This window comes from Periplaneta americana, chromosome 10 (assembly GCF_040183065.1).
Source record: "Periplaneta americana isolate PAMFEO1 chromosome 10, P.americana_PAMFEO1_priV1, whole genome shotgun sequence".
In the NCBI taxonomy this organism is placed as follows: domain Eukaryota; kingdom Metazoa; phylum Arthropoda; class Insecta; order Blattodea; family Blattidae; genus Periplaneta; species Periplaneta americana.
Genome location: NC_091126.1, coordinates 96,258,489 through 96,271,512, shown reverse-complemented (window position 1 = coordinate 96,271,512; position 13,024 = coordinate 96,258,489). Strand labels below are relative to the sequence as shown.

The 13,024-nt window shown below is 38.2% G+C and overlaps 1 protein-coding gene across 12 annotated transcripts in view; it reads right to left on the bottom strand.

Annotated features, from left to right (window-relative positions):
* Positions 1-13,024, bottom strand: part of Ipk1 (Inositol phosphate kinase 1) — a 1,778,442-nt gene that overhangs the window by 1,678,318 nt on the left and 87,100 nt on the right. For all 12 annotated transcript variants that reach the window (XR_011334445.1, XM_069837977.1, XM_069837964.1 and 9 more), the window contains exon 2: positions 11,573-11,652. The gene's annotated coding sequence lies outside the window, so the exon portion shown is untranslated. The remainder of the gene's footprint in view (positions 1-11,572; positions 11,653-13,024) is intronic.

The following is a 13,024-nucleotide window of genomic DNA, read 5'->3' as shown; positions in this document are numbered from 1 at the left end:
TTCTTATATGGCTAGGACTATACAGCTGTTTGAATTTGAATTTCATATAACAAGCATTACAATTGCCAAGAAGCAAAGACAAATAAGTTAATGAATACATTATTTTATTTCTTATTTGCATGGCATCAATAAATTTCAACAGTTCAAATTATACTAAGTTTTGCCCTCCTGAGGTCTTGTCCTTTTATGAGAGCAGCAATATTCACAATGCGTCTGGCCCCGAAACCAGGTGGCCCGGATTCGATTCCCGGTCGGGGCAAGTTACCTGGTTGAGATTTTTCCGGGGGTTTCCCTCAATCCAATATGAGCAAATGCTGGGTAACTTTCGGTGCTGGACCCCGGACTCATTTCACCGGCATTATCACCTTCATCTCATTCAGACGCTAAATAACCTCAGATGTTGAAAACACGTCGTAAAATAACCTACTAAAATAAAAAATTCACAATGCGAGTGACCAATTCGTCCCTTGTATTTACTTTGCTTTGTACACTTCGCCTTTCATTAATTTCCACAGACAAGAATCGATATGAGTACGGTGTTGGGACCTCAGTGCCAATGCATGTGACTACCGTGGACGATCTATCGTTCAGGGAACGTGAGATTTAGGTGTATCACTTGACGGCTAAAATGTATAGGGGCTCCATCTTGAAGAAAGAATATACCCATCCTTGTAGCCAAATAAACTACAAACAGGTGTTTCTCTACACTACTACAGACTACACTCATTATGAACAGACGATCTCAAAAGAGCGAAATGTAATATCCCTTTGTACGTAGTAAATAATACGCAGTAGTCATTTGTCGTTCCTTCATTCAATTTGTAAGGCTTAATATGCGTAACATTCAAGCAGCTGTATCTCCACACGATTTGAAAATTGGACACATGCTTATATGAACTTTTTAAAATAATAATAGTCCAAATAATCATCGCCTGAAATAATTAGGCCTACTATTCCACCTGAATCACTCTGTATTAAAGAACATTCTCAACTGAAATGAATTATGAAGAATAAAATAAAGTTAAAGGCATTCTGGTTCATGTGTATGAAGTACTACAAAGGACAGTCTGATTCAGCTGGTCACAAAGCAAATGATCAACATCGCTTTCCCACCACATTTTACGTCTGGACAAATAATTCACAACATTTATACTGGGCAAGTTAATAGTAGAGAAACCGCAAAACGGTATTCTAGATCTCCCACGACTCGCTCGTAGATTGCGCTTGCTATTTCTAACTATTGAGCCGTGCCCACTACCACGGCCGTTCACCTAGTACGTCACTTCATCCGTCAGGGCGCTCTCAGACGTCACAGTATAGATAGCGCTATCAATTCCTTCATTTGTTCTTTCCAAATAACCCTATTGGCCGGTTCATTAAGTCTCACGAGGATAGAGGGGGAGAGAGTTTACCTGTTTTAAGGGAGATACACGGAACGTCACTCGGGTTCCGGTACGCGGCAGATACACTTAACAAGACTTAGGCCCTCGTACGCGGGAGATACACGGAAATAGTTGGCTCAGATTCAAACTCTCGTACGCGGCAGAAACATTTAACAAGACTTACGATTTTGGTACGCGGCAGATATAGACAACGTGACTCGGCTTTTGTACGTGTTGGAGATAGATCAGTGGAGTAGTTAAATTGCGTCGTGTGTGTTTGGGATTTTAGTGGATCGTAGTTTGAAACATCGCTTGCCAGTGATACGTCTTGGGGGCAAGTTTTAGTATTTGCATCGAGTAACATATATATATATATATATATATATATATATATATATGTGTGTGTGTGTGTGTGTGTGTGTGTGTGTGTGTTTGAGGTAAATTGTATTGGGAATTATGTAATGAGATTTGATTGAAACGTGAGTTCATGTTCCGAGACGGTTAGAGTGATAGAGCAGCGGTTACGGTCTCACATATTGTTTTAGTGTTTTTCCTGCTCCATTTGATTATTGGTTTCCTTCGCCGCTATTTTGTTATCATATGCGTCGAGTTTGTTGCTATTTAAACGATCCTTGAGATTGGAATTATCGTCCGTTACTTATTACGTGTATCTGTCTCCATCTCTCTCTCTCTCTCTCCGCTGGGTGTTCATTTTGTAAAGTGCAGAGATTTGTGTTAGTGTAATTTGCACAGTTTTTGTGGGCAATATGTGCAATGGGTAATGTATAGTGATTAGTCATGTAATGCCTTATGGTGGGTAGAGTTTCTCTCTTATTGAGTGTACGTGTATTTATAGTTTGGTTAGTCAGACTGAGTGGTATCTATGGTTGTATGGATCATGTATTAAGTTAATGTGCTGGCTGGGTGTTGTGTTCAGATTCATACTCAGATAGTATATATATATATATATATATATATATATATATATATATATATTGAGAGTGGTTCATGAACATATGGTTAATAGGTTAGTCACTGATTGTCGAGAGACGGCCACATTTGATGGTTTAATCACTTATAAGTGTGTTGGCCTCAGCCTTGTGATACTTACATGATTTAATTATCCTGGGGATATCATTTCAGATTAGTTTGTCCTATTTTCACTCACCTATTTCATATTTATTGTTATTTCATTTTCCATTTATGCACATTGTTACTTATTATTGTTAATTATATTTGTTTTACAAATTCACACTATTCATTTCTAAAAGTCTTCCACTGCGCACATCCAATCCTTCCAATGTGCCGTCCACCTGGCGAAAGCAGCCAATATAAGAAAGATAAAAAGGAGGAGTGGATGATCGTACCACCGCCGCCCTCAACACTATGCAGCACAGGCACCAAAGTCAGCTCACGTGAGTCGTGTTGGATTTTTCGTGGAAATAAGTTGTCATAGTTGCACTGATGTCATTCTTATTAAATTGTAGCATAAAATGGCACACAAAGATGACATTACACAGCGAGTGTTCACGTATGATAACATAATGTGTAAACAAATTCGGTTCATGTAGTTCGACGAAGGCTTCAGGAAAGGTTCCCAAGTTATAGCGTTCAAAATCTTAAAACGATCTATGGTCTTGTGAATAAATTCTGGGAGACAGGAAGTACGACATGTATAAGAAACCAAGAACACGACGTATTGTGCTCACCGATGAAAATTAGGACAATGGACATCTTTTGGAAATTTATCCCAAAGCCTTCGTCGTCTTACAATTTTGTATGAATTGCTACAAAGCTACTGAAGTTAAAATCTTAAAACTTTACAGAAGTGCAAGAACTATAACGCGGTGTCGTAGGCCTATGTGGATTTTAAATGGAGTGAAGCAATTGTCTTCTGTTTTCTGACGAAGATTTTGTCCATCTCTATCACCTGACCTAACCCTTTATGATTCCGGCTTTTTTTTTTTTTTTTTTTTTTTTTTGTATTTGGAGAACTGTAAGAGAAAAAGAGTACAAAACAATTCACAGATCTGGAAGAACTGGAAAATAACATCCGGCAAAACATCGCGTCCATTTCTCAATGGAAACAACACCGAGTGATGTGTCACTTTTTAAAAAGTTGCAACAAACAGTTTGAACAAGATGTAGGTAGTTCCAAAAACCTTTTGCTTAATTTTAGTGCGAAAATGAAGCTTCAATTGCTTATACAGGGACATCATTTTATTCTTACTTCAATTTTTATTGTACCTGAGTTTTTGAATGTACTTCATTCCCACCCCTTCTAACTAATGAAGTTGCAACTGTCCTGCTGCACACAGAACCAAGGCCGCATATAGTAAACAGCACTGAGTTAGCGAGTATAGGACGTTTCATAAATATGTTCGGTTTTTCCAGTGACGAAAGAGCTTTCAATATTGATTCATATTTTCGCACAGGTACATTTGCCTACGTCACATCCCGATTTCCCCCACCTGCTTCTGCTCGCCCCTCTGTAAAAGCTGGGCTGTCTTAGCTCTTTTCTGAAAACATTAATTTCTGTTAGGATTTGGACGTTAACGTAATATTATACAACTGTTTAAAATAACTTAAATAAAAGAGCCACGTTAAGTAATTAACTGTCACATGATTTTCCCTCTTTCTACGATCCTGCGGCATAACCATTTGGACGGACAGTAGATAGCATGTCTGAGTAATTTTATCTGTGCTGGTCGGGCAGAAGTGAAGATGAATTTGCAGTACGTAAGGTACTCTTTTATAGAGTAGGTACAGAATTATTTCAACATGAGTTACTAGTACGAAGGACGAAACTGGCAATTGGAATTAGATGCAATAGTCTATAGTGCTATAATATGCACAAAAGAACTGAAGTCTGTATCGAAATGAACGGCCACCATTTTCAAAAATGTGTTTAAATATTCATATTATGATTATTTTTCAATTTAACTTCTTTCTCTATATTGTATGCTAATGTGCTGTAGACAGTATAATATACACTGCATAATGAATACGTTCGCATGGATAACTCAATTCGTGAGTAAAAACGCTTATTCTTAATACAGTACTGTATTTTGATTAAACAAAAACCTAATGAAAATTATCAAACTCAAAATAGCGATATTTCCTAGTTTATACGTAAATGGATGAACTACTTTTCTTCCCTCCTATACCTAGTAGAGTGATTTGTTTGCGTTTTACGCCAGTATCATCGAACTACAGTCGTGGAAGGGGATAACAAACTGTGTTTCCGGTTCTCTAAAGGTATAGCCAGGTTAATATTAAAAATGTTAGTAAAAATAAAATGATGTCCCTGTATTTAGTACTCCTTCACACTGATAGTTTGTGGTGTCGAATTACCAAGAAAGCGCGAAGTTATTACCGATAGCAAGCTCGCTGTGTAGGGTAGGCGTCGACCTGCTTGGCGAGTAGGTATAGCGCTGGCCTTCTATGCCCAAGTTTGCGGGTTCGATCCCGGGCCAGGTCGATGGCATTTAAGTGTGCTTAAATGCGACAGGCTCATGTCAGTAGATTTACTGGCATGTAAAAGAACTCCTGCGGGACAAAATTCCGGCACATCCGGCGACGCTGATATAACCTCTGCAGTTGCGAGCGTCGTTAAATAAAACATAACATTATAACATTGTAGGGTAGGCTTTCTCGAGAGCCACAATGCCACGTTGCTGTTTTTATATTATCTACTCATCCGATAATTACTAAAGGGCTGCATGCGAAGGTCACTAACCTATGTATGAAGTACTGTGCGACTACGTTAACAAAACATGCGGGAAATATGCGAAATAGCAGAAGCAGTTGACAACGTGCGTGAGAGAGATTGAGAATTGGACAGGTTAAATTTCGACTTTGATTGCCATTATGTTTTTGTTAGTACAGCTTGATTCAGGGATTTTGGCCCTTGGAAAAAGTAAGCAGATGACAATGAGCGAGTAAGGGTCCTTACACACGAGCGACTTTTAGCCGCCAAGGTCGACTGCAAAAAGTAGTTGACCTTAGCGGCTTGTCGCGGGGATGCAGTCGGTAATGTATTTAAATGGAAAACAACGGCCCCGAGGTTCACTCAGCCTCCTATAAAATTGAGTACCGGGTCTTTCCCGGGGGTAAAAGGCGGTCAGAGCGTGGTGCCGACCACACCACCTCATTTTAGTGCCGAGATCATGGAAAGCATGGGGCTCTACCTCCATGCCCCCCCCCCAAGTGTCTTCATGGCATGTTACGGGGATACCTTTACCTTTTACGCCGGTTGCTTTACACACGAGCGCTGACCCCGACGGCAGACCGACTGCAGCCGCTGTCTTGCAGTCGGTTCCAGCGACGGGCGGCAGCGTTTTCTGCTTACACACGGACGGCTTTTAGCCGCCAAGGTCGGCGACACGCAGTGGTTCAAAACATTACATTTACCTGGATATAATTAATATATTTTCTCCTATTTAACAGATTATCATGTAACTTTGTACAGTAGTTACAAGTAGTACATTTTTTGTATACAAACTCTGATTACGTTTGTATAAACGAAACTATCCGCTATAAAGGGTGCGTTTAGAGAAAATCAGTAACTTTCCTCCTATTTAATAGATATTCATGAAACGTTGTACAGTAGTTACACGTAGTATATTTGTATTTTATACAAACTTTGATAAAGTTTGTATAAGGGAAACTACCCCCTATGTGTTGCATCTAGAGAAAATTATTAACTTTTTCCTATGTAACAGATTTTCATAAAACTTTGTGCAATAGTTTCGGGTAGTATATTTGTTTTATATACAAACTCTCATTCTACTTGTGTAAAAGAAACTGTCCCATTGTAGGGGTGAATTAAGATAAAATTAATACCTTTTCTCATACGAAACAGATTTTCATCAAAATTGTACGGTAGTTAAGGGTAACATATTTGTTTTGTGTACAAGCTCCAATTATATTTGTGCAAAGGAAACTATCCCATTATAGGGGTGAATTTATCAGGTTATGATCAAACTTTGTACAGCAGTTAGAGGTAAAATATTTATTTTGTAACAAGAGGCAAAGCTTTCTCAGGAGTTAGTGGAATAGGCTTTATAACAGCTGACATGTACGCTCTTTTTATTTTGTGGCACGTTTCGGTGTAGTAATTGTAATTTCCTTCACAAAATTAGCAGCATCTTTCTTTCCCTGATCTGTAAAGCTTATCTGTGCCAGAAAGAGAAGTTACTCCTTTTTTGAGACTGCAGTGTGTGTGGTAATTTAACGACGCTGTATCAATCACTAGATAATTTAGAGTCGATAGGATTGGTGATAGTAAGATGTTATTTGACGACATGAGACCGAGGATTCGCCATAGATTACCTGACATTCGCCTTACAGTTGAGAAAAACCTCGGAAAAACCCTAACCAGGTAATCAGTCCAAGCGGGAATCGAACCCACACCCGAGTGCAACTCCGGATCGACAGGCGAGCACCTTAGCCGAATGACGCCGGCGGCCTGCAGTATGTGTCTAGCTTTCCTTCTCTCAGACCTCTCAGAAGATTAGAAAACATTTTCCTAGGTCTGCATCGTCTGTCACTTTTTCCAACAGATGATCGAATGATAGCCCTGATATTCTGAAGTAGTGAAGAAAATTATCTTCAGAGGCACGAAGCTCGTGAAAAAGGCAGTGAAATTGGCCATACTGCGCTCATTGAAAGAAAATCCGATGTTTCCAATATTTCTGCATCTAACATGTATTTTGTAGGACGGAGAAGAAATAATAAAATTAGTTCTTCCTCGACGTGCATTATTATATTACGAGTGAAAAATGACACAACTTTTGCAGTTCAACTGCCGCCGGAACCGACGACACACAACGCCCGTATCGACTGCAGAGTCGCTCATGTCGACTGCTTCTGCCGTCGAAGAACCGCTCACGTCGGCGGCAGACCGACTGCTTTTTGCAGTCGACCTTGGCGGCTAAAAGTCGCTCGTGTGTAAGGGCCCTTACTCATCACTACTGGCGGGCTGTGTGACACAGGTCAGGCGGCGCAGTCATAACACCTTCCTTCTTATATTGCGCTACACTCCGTCTTAAAACACAATATTCTTCCACACGCCCCGTTACTAACGACTACGTCTGTTGAATAAACAATGTCATGATGACTTATATTTTCTTGACAGGAGTGTCCCTCAGCTTCGGGCATAGACACCTCTTTCCTCTTCCCTTCTTATGCACATTTGTGATTAAATTTCTTTCTTATGACCAGGCTTCGAGACTTTGGACCCGATACAATAAGTTTACTGTGCATGCACTATAGGTTGTTGACTCGCTGCAGGTAGATACAGCTGTGTTGAGGTAACAACGTTGCTATTTAGAGTAGAGTACGGTAGTATGGGGAAACACACATATGTACATTCTGAAAGTAAATATACATTCCACAATGATAATGTTAAAAGAATATGAAAAGCATTTATTCTCCTGTCTTTTATAAGCATTTGTGTTTAATTATACACAGTGTTAATGGTGAAAATTAGCATGTAGCAATTTTAATTTTTTCATTTATCCTATTGGTCGTCTTTAGGAAGTGCAGTTCCAGTACCGAATTGCAATGTACTACAAGATACATTCTAGTGTCTCAAACGTAAATCTTTTTCGGTTATCTGCCAAAGTTTGTACTGTGGAAAGCTGCGCCCTATGTCGCATGACGTGATAGGAGCAAAACGAAAAAATCTAACATCATTGCAGTCTCTAAGAGACAGTCCTTTATCTCGGGTGACTCTATGTCCATTAATTTGCTGTTTCTGTTACACAATGTTCCATATCCGTAATTTTTACTTAAAATTAACTTCCACTTCTGTTTTACACGTTCAGTAACCGATGTACTTGATGTCTCATTAATTCTCTGCATAATTTTCTAAATTAATTTGAGGGCTTCCGGCATCTCTTGATCTGACTTTTCTAACCGTGTAATAGTTTCAAACACAGTTTGTGTGAAAACCAAATTATTCGTCAGAACCTTCAAATCCAGATAGTTTTCCTTTGCGTATTTGTTGGCATTCATTCTACAGTACCCCCACCCACTGTACGCTTTACCACTCTACTCAGTACGCCGTTATGTTGATTTCCCACTGAACTGCTCTATTGGGTCCGAAGTCTCGAAGCCTGCTTATGACGCAACACACAGCTCGCTCAATAGCCAAACAACCAAGGACAGGGTTCATTAACGCTGAATCGAGCTGTACTTTAGTACTTTTATGATAAATGACACCACCATTCCTTGTCATATGTTCATAATTTTGTCACATGATGAGTAACTTTTATTTTACAGTTTTTATGAAAGATGTTTATTTTAAGTTCGTTTATTTTTGCCTCAAATGAGAAGTAATTTAACTTTATAATCAATTTTGTGGTATGAGTAATTTTTTATGAGAGGTTTTCATGTTAAGTTTGTTTCTTTTGGTTTCGATTGAGAATCTACTTACGTACTTAACTAGTTAATTTAAGCAAAAAATTATTGCGCAGGAAAATGTAGAAAAGAAAGATGTATTATATTATCCATTTTACTATCTGCATTATCCCGTAATATGACCCATAGTTATACTACAACTAACGAATGTTTGTACTTCTGACAGTTGTATGTGGAGTAGCAGGAGGGAGTGCGATGTTGCCGCATTGCAGTGAGACACGGACAGGACAGCGGATTTCAAATTCAAAACTACATCTTATCTCACTTTGCATTGAATTAGGCTCGAATTCTAATTTCTAATGCAGTCTCTTGAATCCAAGATTATTATTAGAGCTGCCTGACTAAAAGACATCGTCGGAAAATTAAAAATGGTAAAAGTTCACGAAACTATACGTGACAAATTTTGATCGATCGAAACTATCACACTACTAATATCACTACTGCCACTACCATACCACCACTTTTAACAGTAATAATAATAATAATAATAATAATAATAATAATAATAATTGTAATATTAACCTTTCGATGACTGGGTAAATTTTGTTACATAAACGAATTATGTGCTGTTATTATTTGAAATAAGTATTTTCGTTCCCTTTTAAAGTACATTTATTCACAAAGGACTAAATAATTATATACCGAAATAAATGAATTCGTAAAAAAGTAATATGGATTTAAATTTGTATTTGCAGGAACGAACCCATACTTCAAATTATGATTGTTTGCGAGCAGGACAGAGAGCCTCAACAATGAACGAATAAAGTTAAAATGTGCGACATATTTAATATTTCAATAACATTGTTGTAAAACCGGTACACGAACATTGATAATCTACAATACATTTCAATACCAAAAATATAAAAATTGAAAAGTGATGCGGAAGACCTCATGTACTAATATTAATTATGAATTTTCTAAGGAAATATGAATATACATGGCGGCGAACGGCATCCTTTTTAAATGAATCAAAGTCGATGACTGGCTTTGACCTGGGTTTGACTTTTCCGGGAGTTTCCAGCAGCGCATCTGAAGGCCCAGCTGGTGTACTATCTTCCTTTTCTTTTCCTTAAATTTCCTTTCCTTTTTCTCACTTTTCCTTACCAATATTGATGACAGTATTTCTGGAAATGTTTAGAGCAGCAACAGTTCTCGCCAACACTTTATTAACATCAATTAGCGGACCCTCGTTCTGTCCTATTAATTGAAAACAAGCCCTAAGAGAGCATACCATTTCACGGGCTTGGCCACGAATCGGTGTTTCTTTCCGGAGAATAAATTCGTGGCCGCTCTCTTTTACCTTTAAGGGTTGATTGTGCCATTTTAAATTTAAACTTAAAAATATACCGTAAAAAATAAATAAACACTAATAGGCCTAAAAAAACACACATACTTATACTAACTCCCTACAACAATTGCAATGAAGTACTGAGTTAAAAGGCAGAATATTAAACGATAAAACTAAGAACAAAGAACAGTGAAATGCCGTCGCAGAAAAACAAACCGATCATAAACCACGTGCGTATATTTTGTTGAACTGGCAACGCTTCGCATACTTGTTGAAGGTTGGCGGCAGCAGGGTGAGAGGGGAACGGACTGTGATTGGGTGTTGCTATGGCAACACTCATTGCTATGGCAACGTGCTCCCACCTCACTCATGTTAACTGTCAGAAGTACAAACATTCGTTAATTCTAGCATAAATGTTATGTATTTGAAGTTCATTACTCTAGCGAACTGTAGTGATATCCTTGTTTTACAGATCGGGGTACTCGGTTATGGTGGCGTTAGCACGTGTTGGACGAAATGTCAGTGGCGATGACGTTCACATTTACTCGAACAAGTAATATTAGACTATAGGTCATTCTTTATCTCGTGAAACCAAATGCATGTGTGCGTCGTAGTTTATAGTAAGAATTTTATGGTGGGGGTAAGTGAGCTACCCAGCTGCAAGTCGAGGGAGTGAAGCTTCTTCGTCTGCTTTTTTTTTTCCTTCCCCTCACGCGAAGATAGGTTTCATGAAGTAACGAACGGTCTATACTATCAATCCTAAAAATATGTTTTTTAGGGATTCAAATAAAGAAAACATGTTTAGTAGACCGAAATGTACAGTCTATATAATTTTGGCAGTTTACATCGTTTACACCCTGTATAATAATAGTTGAAGAAATGAAAGTATGGCAACAAAATCTATTCCAATACGTCTTTGCAACAAAAATTACTTTAGTGCATTCGCGACCGGGGAATGTCATACGAATAAAAGTGAGCCAGTAAAACAAACAAAGTAAGCGAAAGGAAATCACCTTAATGAAAACACAACACATAATAAATTGAAAAATTCTTGACCTGAATCACATGCTAACACTTAAAAAATAGGGTATGCTATCGTAACGGGATTTCACTTTACACATAATTTATGAGACATTCGTTGCATCACTTTAGATACAACAAACGAACACGGACATGGTGTCATGAAGACTTCCTTACTACAAGTTCTACGTGTTTACATTCAAAATATACCGAAAAGTTAAAACGTTGACTATGCAATCTAATAAAGAACATAAAGCTTCTCTTTTTTTAATCCAAATAAAATACACTGTTATAATTCAAAACTGTTGAGATATTTTCTCTAACAAAGAATCGTATTATTAGATGATGCGAAACAGGCAAAGTAGTACGACACGTAGAATTTTATGTTTTATTTGTGGCACCAGTTTAACAAATCAATTAAGTAGACAGGGTAAAAAATATCAAGAAATAACTCTACCTTATCACAGTAGGTGTTGACTGCTTGGCGACCAGACTCCGTGGCAGCCTCCTTTCGATTCCTGTTCCTTGTCGAAGTCCCTGAAATATTAAACAATTTGTGTTATGATGACACGTTGGCACTGCAAATTTTACGCGTATCGCAGTACATTATTAAGTTACTTTATTATGTTGAGAATGACAATTTTTAACATATTTTCTTGCACTATAAAAGATGTACAGCTGTCAAAAGAAAAAGTGGCCGCTCTCCTGAAACAAAGTTCCCTTCGGGTATCTGAGCTACAATTCGGAGACAGACGATGTTACATGTTGTTGGACCACGTTGCCTGATATCTACAGTTATAATTGAAGTATACTGTGTGTTATTCGATAGCATAATGGTAGCGTTCAGGCCTCTTGTTCATGAGGTCCTGCGTTCGACTACAACCTCGTGCTTTTTATGTCCTTTTTTGTTCTGTTTTTGAGAGAGACAAACTAGACATAATGGCTCCTTTCTCTTTTATGATTATTTTAGTAATTAACATCAGGTTCATTAATATATTATGCCATGACTTTATCATTATTATTATGATATTGTGGCTGCAAATGGAAAGAAAAAAGATTTTATTCTCAATAAAATATCTTTCGTGGCATAAACAAAACAAATTTACTGGCGTCGGCATAAAAACATTCAAACAATTAAGCGTTAAAAAAACAAAACAAAAAGCCACAATTCAATATTTAGTCTATCTTCCTCTTATCTCGATCATCTTGCACTCGAGTGGGCATGGAATTGACTAGTCTTTGCAAATAGCGACTGTTCTTAGACACGATATTCCAGGCATTCTGAACATACACACATAAATGTTCTGTACATGGGCAGGTCTTTCATTGCAAACCCAGCAATCTCCAATCTTTCCTATTTTCTGCCTTCCTCTTAGTCTCCGCATATGATCCACATATCCTAATGTCGTCTATTATTCTTTTCAACAAGAGACCTAACCAATTCCCTTTTCTCTTTCTAATCAGTTTCAGCATCATTCTTTCTTCACTCACCTTTTCAAACACAATTTTATTTCTTATTCTGTCTGTCCACTTTACACGCGCCGTTCTTCTCCACATCCACATTTCAAATGCTTCAATTCGTTTCTCTTCATTTCGTCGTAATGTCCATGTTCTTTCCCCATACAATGCCACACTCCACACAAAGCACTTCACTATCTCTTCCTTAGTTCTTTTCCAGAGGTCCGCAGAAGATCCTTCTTCTTCTATTAAAAGCTTCCTTTGTTCACGTTTAAAGTTTTCTTGGGAAGGATAGGCCTAAATGCGGTAACATCCCGTTGCTTTCCGCACACCACTATCTCTTTCGCATCTTATTAAATTCCAGGGGGCCCAAGCGTGGAGATGAGGTGAGTGGATTTGGCTAATTGGGGCCTCCGGACTTCACCGAAAGTCACGGCAAGAGTTAAATATT